We start from the raw sequence: 13,161 nt of genomic DNA on the forward strand, positions 1-13,161 counted from the left end.
GGATTTTACAGAGGTTGATTCGTATTTCCATGGCAACAATGAAATCATGGGTGGTAAATGTGTCATGTTGCCATGGAAACTGCTGTGCGTTTTTTTAAAAATGGCATTGAAATTTTATACAAAAAGCCGACTCTTTTGAGTTTATTTTGTTTTCCATGACGACAATTTTGTTAAGATTTTAACAATGTTTCCATGGCAACCAGTTCCTATGGGATTAAAATTATAATTTCAAAATCACCATGGAAACTTTCTTTTCGACATTGCAAATCTCCGGATGTGTAACCTTAATAAGTTACTAAATCAACGGGGGTCACGATTTACACTCCAAAAATGGTCGTCATGGTGATACAAATCTCAAATTATAATGACTAATTGTTCCAATAAATCTGATAAATGAGCGATCGAATCGCCCATCTAATTTGCATAGCCAATTTTTTTTTATTAGACGCAAGGGTTTCCATGGAAATTAATTTCACGCGTAGAACCTGCGTAAAGAAATTATTGTGTCCTCACTTTCACCTCTTTTCTGCGGTTTCGCGTCGTCGTCATAAAACAAATATTTGAATGAATGAAAACTGGATTTTTAATGTGATTTTGCTAGTTTTGGGGCAGTTTTTTGTGGTTCTCGTTTTTCTCTTAATAATCCACTGATCCCAATAATTCAATTTACTTTGTGGGGGCCGATAGTTTGGTTGCCATGGAAATTTTTGGTAATCTAATTTAATGGTGACAGGCCTAATCTGGAAAAAAACTTTCGTTTTTCATGCATAGTTTTTAAGTTGCCATGGAAATGATTTTAATAAATTTAGATTAGCTCCTTAAAAAGATTTTAAGTTTGCCATGGAAATTAACATCTCAAAAATTCCCTTCCTAAAAATCCCCATTTCCATGGCAACCAAAAAAATCTCGGCCAAAATCCTTTCTCTCTCACATCTCACTCAAAGCCAACAAATCAATCAATCACCATAACAACATAATAACATTTCCATAGCAACACTAAAACCTTACCGAAATCTCGGTCAAATAATAAATCTCTTCTTCTTATTTCCACTAAAAAATCCCATTTACGAATAAACCACAAAAACTAATCATGCGTTGTCATGGCAACAAATACGGTAATTTATCCACACAGAAAACAAGTTCCTAAATGCGCGCAATAATTTACAAAGGTACACAAAATGTGTGTTTGTGTTTCTATAGCAACACAATAAATCTAATGAGATGAGATTGATTGACAAGGAAAGACGGCATAGGTTTATGGCTCCGTTTAACGTTTCTTCTTTTGACTAATGGATCCTCGTTTCCTGGGTGATTTTCATATAGTCAATATTTACGTTTGGGCCATTTTGTTGTCATGGTGATTTTTTTTCTTAATGTTTAGAATTAACATAACTGTTTTGTTTCTGTCTCATTATGGAAATTTCGTAGTGTAATCTTTGTGATTATTTAGTTATCACAATTTTGACAATATTTTATAAAATTGTAACCATGGAAACGATACAAATTTCCATGGCAACCAGAGAGGTGAAAGTGATTTTGAAAAAACTAAAAGAGCAAAACGCGATATGACAATTAAAGCTCATTTTTCGCATAAAATCGTTAATTACTCGAGTTTATTTAGCGCGTGCGATGTGAAATCGATCCCTAATCGCGAGTCACCTATCACCCAGGAAGATCGTTATTTTACATTAAAATTAAATAGGAAGATGACCCTCGAGGCGAAATATTTATTTTTGAAAAAATTGGTTGCCATGGAAATTTTTATTTTTTTTAATTCCCACGCCCCCAATTTAACCCCCCTTCGTCATTACAAAGAATATTCTGCGCCTGCGCAACAAAACAAATTATCGCCATGACAATCCAAAAATTTTAAGGTTGGTCAATAAAAAAACTTTCCTTGTCACCACTCCCAGAATGACAACACAGAAAATTCTCTTCTCGTTACCACGGTGACGGAAATATGATAACAGTTTTATAATTACGCATTAGAAAAATATTTTCATAAAAGTTGCCAAGCAACTAAAAAAAATTATTAAAAACCGTTTCTTAAAAGTGCTCGAATGTGTAATTACATGTTTTGTTTGTTGCCATGGAATTATAAAATCTTGTGTCTTTGTCGTAAATTAAATTTTTATCACCACAGAATTATAAAAAAAACAGTTTTTAACAGACTAATGACATGGCAACGGAAAAATTCTTGTCATGGTTACGGATTTTCTATGACAACGATTTTTACACACATATTTTGTAATTATTAACACTCTGATTAATTTTTTAAAATAAAAAGAGTTGTCATGGAAAAAACACTCTCGCTCTGGGTGCGTGAGGTAATTATTCATCATTATGCAAATGAGCTTGGACTGGTCATAAATTAGGATCAAAAGTGGCGATTGCGATGGCTGCGAATTCAATTTGGATCTACATTTTTTTCTCCTTTCTTCATTGCCATGGAAACTTTTTTAAATAAGATTTCCATGGCAACAATAAATCCAATTTTCCACACAGTAACTAAAAATAGATCATCATCTCTATAGCAAAAAAAATAGATTGAGTTGTTTCCATTTTTTATAAAACCGAGACATTCACACATTACGTTATTTACCATGGCAACCCTAAAAAAACACCCAAACAAAATCCATGAATACCCCGAATACAACAGATCAGCGACCTTTTTCTTTTATAATATAATTTCCACAGTGATTAATAAAGAATCGAATTAAAAAGGAATCAGGTTGCCACGACAACCGAGACGAATTTAAGGACTGGACCCCTGCACAGCAATCTCTGAATAATTTATGTCTTCTTCGTGGAATTGGTTTCTATGGCAACGTTTCTTTTGGTGTGATGGGAAATCCATCAGTCATGACTTTTTTTTCTAATCCCCAGTTGTAATTTTGAGTTTTTTTAAAGAATTAGTTATGCAAGGGGATAATTGCTAAGGAGACTAACGGGTTGCCATGGATATATTATTTTTAGGTTTAAAATTATTATTTTAATGTTATTAAACACACACATGTCACCCACATGTCGTGTGCAATGGTTTCTATGGAAACTGAAACGCGTGCTGCATAAACATCTGCTTTTTTCTTAGACCTTCTGAGGTTTTACATGTGCGCTCCTTTAAAGGGTTCCTTGTTTTTAAAATAAATAAATCTCGAGTTTCCATGGCTGCCACACATTTGGCGTTGAAAATATTTATCCAAAGTTTGTATTTTGACGTGTTTGAATGGCATTTGTTTTAAGCTCGCGTTCGTGAATCGCTCGATTCAAAAGTTGCTTGATTTGGGTGCCGTTCGGGTGGTTTTTCTAAAGAGATTCTCATTTTTGAAATAAAATATTTTTCCAAAATCTCCATGGAAACCCAATAAAACTCCCAGATCAGATAAACCCTTCACCAATAAATCCACACACAACCCAAGAACAAACCACGTGACACTCATAAAAAACCTCCATCCATCAAACGTCTCAATTGAAATAGAAACACAATGCGAGAAATGACAAATGCTCCCATTGTTTGATTGACAATTTATTCAGAGGTCACGTGGGTGTGGCTGAAATCTTCGTCGCTGTGGAGATGACTTCTGCGAGGATGTGTTTTAACAGCGAAAAATAGCATTTATGCGAATTTCTCCGCTTTAATAACCTGAAAGTTTCTGATCAAACATTTATTAACGCATCAAACACCCCCCAAAAAACTTAATTAAAAAATCCACGCTCCACCTCCACGCACAGAATACCGAGTAAGTCACGTAATTCCCTAAACAAATCACTGCATAATCGCAACTGCACCTTGTAGACACGTGATTTCGCATAATGCAAAATTATTAATACGCTCTCGCACTTCCTGGAACATAACTTCCCATCCGGAGATTATTAACAATCCTACTCTCAAAATAAATCGCACCAATCCAAAAACTGAATTCTATTTCATAAACTAATATTTACCACCGATTCCACATCCACCTAAGAAAACCGGAAACATCTAAACAGTAAAACCCAATAATCCATCAAACCCCAGGGCGCATAAACTTTTTGTTGTCCGTGGTTTCTCTTAAGGGGGTGATGCAGGGATGAGCATTTTTTCTAAAAAATTAAAAAATTAAAAGTTCGGGAATTGCATGCAATTTTCCCATGAATCACGATTTTTACTCTTTATTAAGAGGAGTGTGTGTCCACAGAAAAAATTCAAAAAAAATCCAAACATTTGCTCAGAATCCCCTCGCAAAACCCAAAAAATGACCAAATTTCCGTGGACTTTTAAAAATATTCTCCACGTTTAAAATCCTTCTAATCTCGCACAGAAAAATAATATTTCCTCATAAACCTCGACTTGTACGTAAAAAACAGTCTCGGAAATTCCTCCTCCAGGAGAATCTGGACTCGCCTCTTCTTGCATCATCTTCCTCCTCTCTCGCTGGACAACACAAAAAACTAATGAAAATTCTCGTGTAATGAGACTGCACATATCCGAGGAAGAAGAATCCTTTGATGCCTTCGAAACTTGCTTTGTGTAAGCTTTGGAAACAAAAAAACACATCTCTCTCATTCCACTTTTTCCTCTCTCTTTGTTCAATTTATTCACGACGATCCCGGAATGAGCACCGACTGAAAAGACGGCAACACGGTGGATTTCTCGACGGAAACTAACGTCCAGAACTTTAGAAAAATCATTTTACATATAAACTAAATTCACAAAATCTCACATCTCAAAATCTTGCTTAATAACAAACCCACTGAAAAGCCTTCACACCATCATCGACAACAAGGACCACGTTAATTGGCATGTCCCAATTAGTAGAGTGCTGCTGCTCCACTCGAGAGGTGCTGACTTTTAATGTGACCCCGTTTTTCTGATGATGATCAAATAAAATCTCTCTTTCACTTTGCTCAACTCGATATTTTCGGTCCTTTTATTTTTGAGGGTGAATACGATGAATTTATTAAAATCGCTCAGAATTCACACCAAAATATTCCATTTCCCAATTAATCGTTATACAAACAGATTAAGAAATCATGTTTAAGGTGTGACCACCTTTCACATTTCGTCACCTTTCCCAACCTGCACTGCAACTGCACCACTGCATCCAAGAATAGGACCAAATCCCCAAGAGAACAGTTTGTAACAGGATATGTTCCCCAAAAATGTGATACTTTGAGCTTTGAAAAGTTCATGAAATCCTGGGGAAAGTTTTTTTTGGACTGAAAATTTCTGATATTCAAAAAGCGTTAAATTAATCCGTCTGAGCTCCTGAACTTTTTATTATTATCACATTTAATAATATGATAATTCCATTGTAAAACCGCTTAATAATTTTCATAATCCCCCCTCATAATAACGCGTAATAACTAGAGAAAAAATCCGCCCAATTAGTCTCACTCACCGTGATTACAGAAGAAAATGAATATTTCCCCCAGTAAAATATCGACCACTTCTTTATCCCCTCAATTAATCAACTCTTTGACTACATTACATTTCCACAAATATTACGCAATCCTCTTACAAACCACAACTCTCCATTCCAAACTCCGGAAAGGGGCCGGTCTCTCACTCTGCTAACGAGTTTCCTTCCTAAAACCCGGGTATCACTCTTATCACACAAAAGTCAATATTATGCTAGGTGAGTCACTATTGAATTCAATGCCGGGTGATGAATACCTATCAACCTTCACTCTGTTAATTTATCCATGCAGTGTGGACACTCTGGCCTTGGCCTGGAAATTCTGTCGCGTTGTTGGTTATGAAATTTTGTGCATGCGAGCTATTTTTGGTGCATATTTTCATGGGAATTACATAATTTTCATGGAAAATAAATCTTACCAAGTTGGAAAATCCTCCAAGAAATTTTCATTCACGATCCCAAAATCAAATCCGAAAAATTCTCATTTAAAAAAATCCTTTAATAACAAAAAAAATCCCAATCTTCTCCAAAAATCACTTATGAAAAAAATCCACAATTTATCCCAACAACGCACCAAACACGCACTCTTTAACTTCCTCTTCTCATGCAACGCACCCACACAATCCTCTAATAAAACAGTCTTCTTGATGAATTGATCCGCACACACTGAATTATTCACGAATCAAGTATCAATTCCTCTCTTTCTTTTTATAACCAAATGCACGTGCAGTGTTTCCATTTAGTAAATGTTTTCACAGAGATCGATGATTCTCAACCTCCCCTCGCCTGACTTCTCGGGTTACAGAAAAAATACCAACTAAAACAAATAGAGAATTTCAAAATACACCCTCACTTTTCTTTATTTAAAAACATACACCACCCACCCTTTTCCTTTAAAATATTCCTTTAAATCTCAAAAATTCCAAATAAAAACGTGGCCACAACGAGAAAATCCGCTCCTCGTCCTTTCATCTCGGAGGCTAAACGGGCAATGAAGTTGTGCCCCAAGACTTGCTTACACTTCACTCTTCTTCTTCTTTACACAAAAAAAGCTGCATTCTTTAACACACACACAAGTCACTCATCTGCACAAAAATCCTCCCTCTGTAACGTGTAAACATAACCACACGAACCATTTTTAAACCGAATAATTTTGCTTTTAATAAATTAAAAATTACTATTTGACACCTAATAAATTGCTCCTTTAATTTTACCCACTGATTTGTGACATCCATTTAATTCCCGACCATTAATTTCCTTGCTCTTGTTTCTTTAATAACTAATTTAATTAAATGGAATTACACATCTGTAATTACTATTCCCCGCTCGTAATTAACTTTTCAATGGTGTTAAAACCAATAATTTATGGCATTTCTCAACCTTTTTTTTCAGCTCTATTAAATTCGTCACATAAGAAATTTCGCTGATCAATTTTACTCACTTTTTTATTTTACTTTTACTTTTTTATTCGTAATAATTCCCGAGGGTACGTTAAATTGATATGATTTGGATTTCGTGTGGCTGTCAAATTTTGAAATCGAGATTTTATTGGGAAAATTGTATTAAAAGAAAATCTAAAATTTGAACAAATTCATCGATTTTCGATCCTAAAATCCATGAACATTTCTACAATTTTTTCATCTGATAACACAAACAATCTCCTAACCTCCACCAAACTAGCGATTCTTTAAAAAGATAAAATCCTCTCTCTATGTGACACTAATTGATTACCTTTACGACCCCTCTGCGTTGACCACTTGTCAAATCCAATCTTAACATTTCACTCACTCCTAAAAACCACACGCATTAAAAACATGCAAATTTATTCACCAGCACGAACTTTGTGCACAGTATGATTTCGCACGTTTCTAAAAAGGTGCATACACGATTTTTCACCATATAAAAAAAACCACTTGAAACTTGAAACTATTTTAAACGAGTGAATTTTTATAAATTCAATTAACGTTTGAAAATTGTGTAATATATTTCGAAATTCACTAAACCTTTTAAATGAAAAATCTTCAAAAAATACAAGGAAATCACACATTTAAAATACTGTAAAGAGCTTAAGAAACTTAAAATCTCCGCATTTTTTCTTTTAAATTAAATAAAAATCCCCAAATAACAATCACCTACTTAACTAAAAAATTAAAGCATTAAAACCCCTGAACAATAACCAACTGCCAACTTAACAGTTATTTTTCTTATAAGAGTCTCTCTCTTTCGATTAAATTTTATGACTGAATTGGTCAAGTATTTGTTAAAAAAAACGTGTCCACTCGAAGAAATTTGGGCTAATAAAGCTTTAACACGCTGCAGTAAAATTTTGTAAAGAAATTTGCAAAAAGGTCAAGATTTTTTTTATTATTTAGAAAAAAAAGTGAATCCGCGTTGACAAATTCACACAAATTTTTTAAATAAAAGTAAAACTAAAAACAAAATCCCAAAGTGAAAGTAACGTGATACGATTTAAATCACGATTAAATCGTTTAACATGTTTCGAAAAAAAATCAATATGCATTGTTTTAGATTTTGAATATTTATTACCAAATTATTTGTAAATAAAAAAAGGGGGTAGTCATGAGCAGTCACGACCATTATTCTTTTCGATAGACAATCACTTGATCTCGCTGATTGATTAATTGTTTACATCAAAAGAAAGTGGTGCAGTGCACGGTGAGGAAACATCGATGATCGATCGGACATGGAATTTATTCTTTTGATTAGGAATTAAGCTGGGGGGGATTTTATTTGTGGATATTTTTAGTGGGCAGTTATTCGCCACCCCTGTTCAGAGTTATGAAGAAAGCTTGGATTTTTTTAAAGAAGGACTTATGTAACCGTCATGTCTGTCTGTTTGTCTCGCGATAACCATCGTAAACTAAGTCGGAACCACACACTGACTCGGGCTAATCGAAGTCCGCAGGGTTTTTCGTGTCGGTGTAACGAGGGACTCGTTATCATGAGAATTGTTTTAATTATGTTTGTATTCAGTGGAGTTTAGTTAAGTGGAAAAAAATTAATTTTGCTTAATCGCTTGAAGGTAAATAGGTGGAAATTGGATAAGTGCTTTTTCTGTTTGTTAGCGTGGGTTTATTTGCATAGGAGGATTTTGTGTGTGTGTCATGTGATTGTGGTGCTAAAGTAAATGGTTGAAAGTTAGTATAGATGGGACGTTTTAAGACCATCAGACCGTTGTGTACACCAATGTTTTTAAGAGTCAAGCGGCATCTTATTAAGAGTTGATCGTAGCTGTAATTTTCCTCATCTTCTGCTTAATTTTGTAAAATTAAAATAAATTAAAATAGTTTAATTTTAGCCAGGAATAAAATTGCAGAAACGACGGGGTCACGCACTAGAATTTAGTAATGGAACCTTATAAAATAATAATTACTTAAATTTCATCTCAAATCTGGTCTCAGGATCTCCGATCTGCCACATAAAACTAGAGCAAAATAAGCAAAAAGACTGGCAATTCTCACATTCCCCAGACAAAACCTGGGCAACTGCAACGTGGTATGAGGCAAATCAATACACGGATAGAAACGTCCAGCGAATGTCCAACGAGAGACTCTGCCTCCAGTAAAATTGACGTTTGAATTTCCAAATTTTTAATCTCCAAACACCCAAATAACCATAAACTTCGCTATGCAATACCAATTTAAATATTTAGAATTTCATGCCAAATAAACACTCTCCCCTTAACATAATCACCCCACAACAAAGCGACGAATAAAATCGCCTCTCGCCCGTTCCCTTGCGACTTGCACGCCAAACGTTGTCTGAGAAGATGCACGAGTCTTTTCAGAGATGAGGCGGCGATGCGAAGAGTGAAATTCATTTTTGAAATCTACACAGCACAAATTGTTTATACTTTGATTTTATGGCACCAGTTCAGTCACTGATAAAATTTATTTTAGTGAACGAGTTAAACGCCGTTTGATTTTTTTTTTGTAAACTTGTTAATAAAATAATTTTTTTTAATCGAAATTATTGCTGATGCTGATGCGAAGAAAATAGACAGTTTTACAACATATAAAACTTTCTAATCTTGCATAATGATTTTAGATAAATGCATTAAAACGCTGTTTGATTGAAATCGGTTTGAAGTGTCTTGTTAATAAAATATATTTTTAATCGTGAGATTTTATGGATGCGACTGTTGTAAGTGGTGCTTAAAATCCGGGAATGCACATTTTTTAACTGGTAGCGATTTGTAGTGATGATACATATTGAAGTTTAACATGTAATTGTCAAGATACGATGACGATTTGGACCTGAAAAATTCCAGAGAATATGCAGTGTTTTATACAGCAGAACTGTATGTTAAACTTTATGATTTTACAAAAACGCATGTAAAACGCTGTTTAATTGAAATCGTTTGAAATGCAGCGTTCCGTAATTAAAAGTGAATGAAAAATGGGTAAAATTGCTCAAAGTTGTTTATTCAAATTCATGATCCAAATATATTTCATGTATAAATTAGTTCACACTCCGGAAATGCTAATGTCATATTAAATAAGCTTATTTGTGCCATAACAAACATCAGTGAAACAATTAGATTTAAGAGTAAAATCATAAAATTTTGATTTTTTATTTATTCGCATCAAGCTTGATTTAAAACAAAATCTTGTTACGCTTGACGGTAACATATCAAAGAAATAATTGAAATAATTTGAAATGTAACGTTATCGGTAATTAAAAAGTAAGAGTAAAATAGCTGATAACTTTTTATTCAAATTCATGATTAAAACATATTTCACGTAAATTTTGTATAAATCCACATTCCGGAAATCTCATATTTAAACAGTGCAATATAATTAGATTTAAGAGTAAAATAATAAAATGTCAAAGATTTTATTAAAAATTTTCCATAATACGCTAGGGCTCAACATAGAGCCCAATTTGCATAGAATTGACTCTATTATTTCCATTAAATTAATCTTTAATCTTTTAACACAATCCAACAAAAATCTCAATAATTTCTTAACCAACTCAATTAGCGCCCCCTCCGAAATTCCAACCCTTTAAAAAAACTCACCACTCACTCACCCACCTCCTGCATTCATCCAAATCACAATATTTTAATAACCCAAATCCTAAATGATCCACATACCCTTCTTCCCCCACAAAACATCTCTCCAATCATCACACACACACACGACATTGAAAATAAAATCCTCCTCCATTCAATTCCTTGTCAATAAATTTATTTATTTTGACGACGACGCGTTGGAATCACCTTTCATTCCCCCAATTTTTCCTTAATAACAATCTCAAAAATTGAGGGCACACACTCTTTTTTTAAAAGAATTTTAGCACCTCCAAAATAATCCCAACCCATTCTTACTTTCATTTTACACATCTCTCTCCTTTCATTCCCCTTGATTAAACCCACGTGACAATTTTAATGCGAAAGAGAAACGAAATTAGGGTGACATTTCGACATTGATTTATTATCCGAAATTTTAGTCGTGCCAAATTTTATAAGGATTTTTATTACAATTTTTATTTCACTTTTTAATATTTTCTCTACAAAAAAAAATCAGCAAAACCCTAATTAAATTACAAACCTCCAAATTCCGCTCTGATATCCTTCATAATAATTTTCCAATAACCCAAAAATCCGTGCCACGACCGCAGCAGCCCATTCAAGCACCGGCCATAAAAATAAATCCGCTTTTGAGACGCGAATCTAGAGCAAAATGACAACCTGACCATAAATAAATAAACCACATAATATGTGAATATTGAAAAAAGTTGAGGTAGTAGCAGCCAAGAAAAACCGGTGTTATTTAATTTTATAGGACGAGGTCTTTATTTAATGGATTTCTTTTAACAAAAAAGTAGGTATCACATATCACTTTTACGCACAGGGTTAATTACGCTAATGGATTTGCTAAAAAATATATTTAAATGTTGATTGGAGGAAATACGGTAAAAGATCATCCCGTCAAATCATAAATTACACATTTTACAAGAGATTTTTAGATCGAGATGACCTTGCGTTACTGGAATTTATTTCGAATCTTCTCATTTAAAATAAATGGGTGAATCTCTAACGGAATTTGTTAAAAGAGATTTTTTTTCGCTTTATTAGCGAGATTAGTTTGTCATCTTTTGCTCCATAAATGTCAGTCTCTGTGGCGAAGATTTCTTTTGTCTTTTGAGCCGTGGTCTCGAATTTAATTACTTTTTGACCGGTGTTTTTATGCTGCATTTCATTTTATAATAAGAAAAATCCTATACAGCTCAATCAATGTGATGTGCGAGGAGTGAATGGTGCCCAGTGGCTCGCTGGGTAATTAACTAATTATTATTAAGAGTAAAGTGGAGTGGTGGTTTAACAATAGGGTTATTTTTTTGGGGGGGGGAATGTGGAGCGGTTTTTTAAGGGGGGGGGGAGGGGAGTTTTTTAGTGGAGGAAATTATGGTCTAAAAAATGGTTGACTTCTTTAAAAAAAATCTAAATTCCTACAAAGTTTTTATCCCACTTAAAAAAAACTCCACATAAAAAACCCATCAAAATCCCCACGCAATTTCCCAATATTTCACTTATAAAAAAAACCATTTGTCCTGTCAAAAAAATCCAATTATTAATTATTACCAATTGTTATTTACAACAAAATTTTTACATATTTTACCAAAATTTTAGTAAATCTTCATAGAATTATTCGGGTTTCTCGGTCGAATCCCATAAATTAATCTTTTCTTTGTTTTAAATCCACTGCATGCGATGCCGTGTCAATATTTCACTGAAAAAAACCTGACATGAAGACAGATCACAACTTCCACTACCGTAATCATTTTCCGTGTTTGGATTATGTTAAAAATCATAAAAATCACATGCAAGAAAAAAAACATCGATACAAAATGTCAGTGATTTTTAAAAAGTATGTACAAATGAAAAATTGGATAATTATGTAGTTTTGATTTTTAGGGTGGATGTTTGACATGACACGAGAGAGATAAGTTGGTGTTGATTTTTTTAGGGGATGAAAGTTTAGGAGGACAGGAGGACGCGGCAGGCGCGTGTTTGTGAGGGGGGAGGGGAGGGATGGTGACCTTGGTTGGGGGGAATTTTATAACAGAATTTTGATTTTAGTAAGTTTCTGGTGGGTTATAAGTGGTGTGTATTTTGTAAAAATGTGAGATTACCACTGGAATAGAAGCGTCTTTTTAAGAAATTGTGTACATTTTCCAGCTATTTCTCTGTAATATCAAATTAAAAACGATAAAAAAACTAATAAAAATCCACACTTCCATTTAATTCCAAATCACAAAATAAAGCAATCTTCCAATCAAATAAAACTAGAAAGTGTCAATCCAATAAAAATCCACACTTCCATTTAATTCCAAATCACAAAATAAAGCAATCTTCCAATCAAATAAAACTAGAAAGTGTCAATCCAAATAAATATCAAATCATCTAATTAAATTTGATTAATTCGCTAATATGAAAGTGTAAAAGGAGCTTTCCTTCCTAAAAACACGCAATAAGTGAAAACAATAAAACGATTCGATTCTACTAAATATGCGATCAATAAAAAGCCCAAAATTTTAAAAACAGATTGTAAATAATCCACACCACTCGACAAAAATTGGCATAATAAATCCACCACCACCACACCACCATCTCCCATTTCTCTATTTCTCTCTTAACCAACACACGCAATCACTTTATTCCTTGGCCAAAAATTACCTTGAGATTAGAGACAGGTGAGAGAGAGAAGTGCCTTCTTCTTAAAAGCACCCGTCTCAT

The sequence above is a fragment of the Folsomia candida genome, unplaced genomic scaffold (assembly GCF_002217175.1).
Source record: "Folsomia candida strain VU population unplaced genomic scaffold, ASM221717v1 Fcan01_Sc002, whole genome shotgun sequence".
Classification (NCBI taxonomy): Eukaryota; Metazoa; Arthropoda; class Collembola; order Entomobryomorpha; family Isotomidae; genus Folsomia; species Folsomia candida.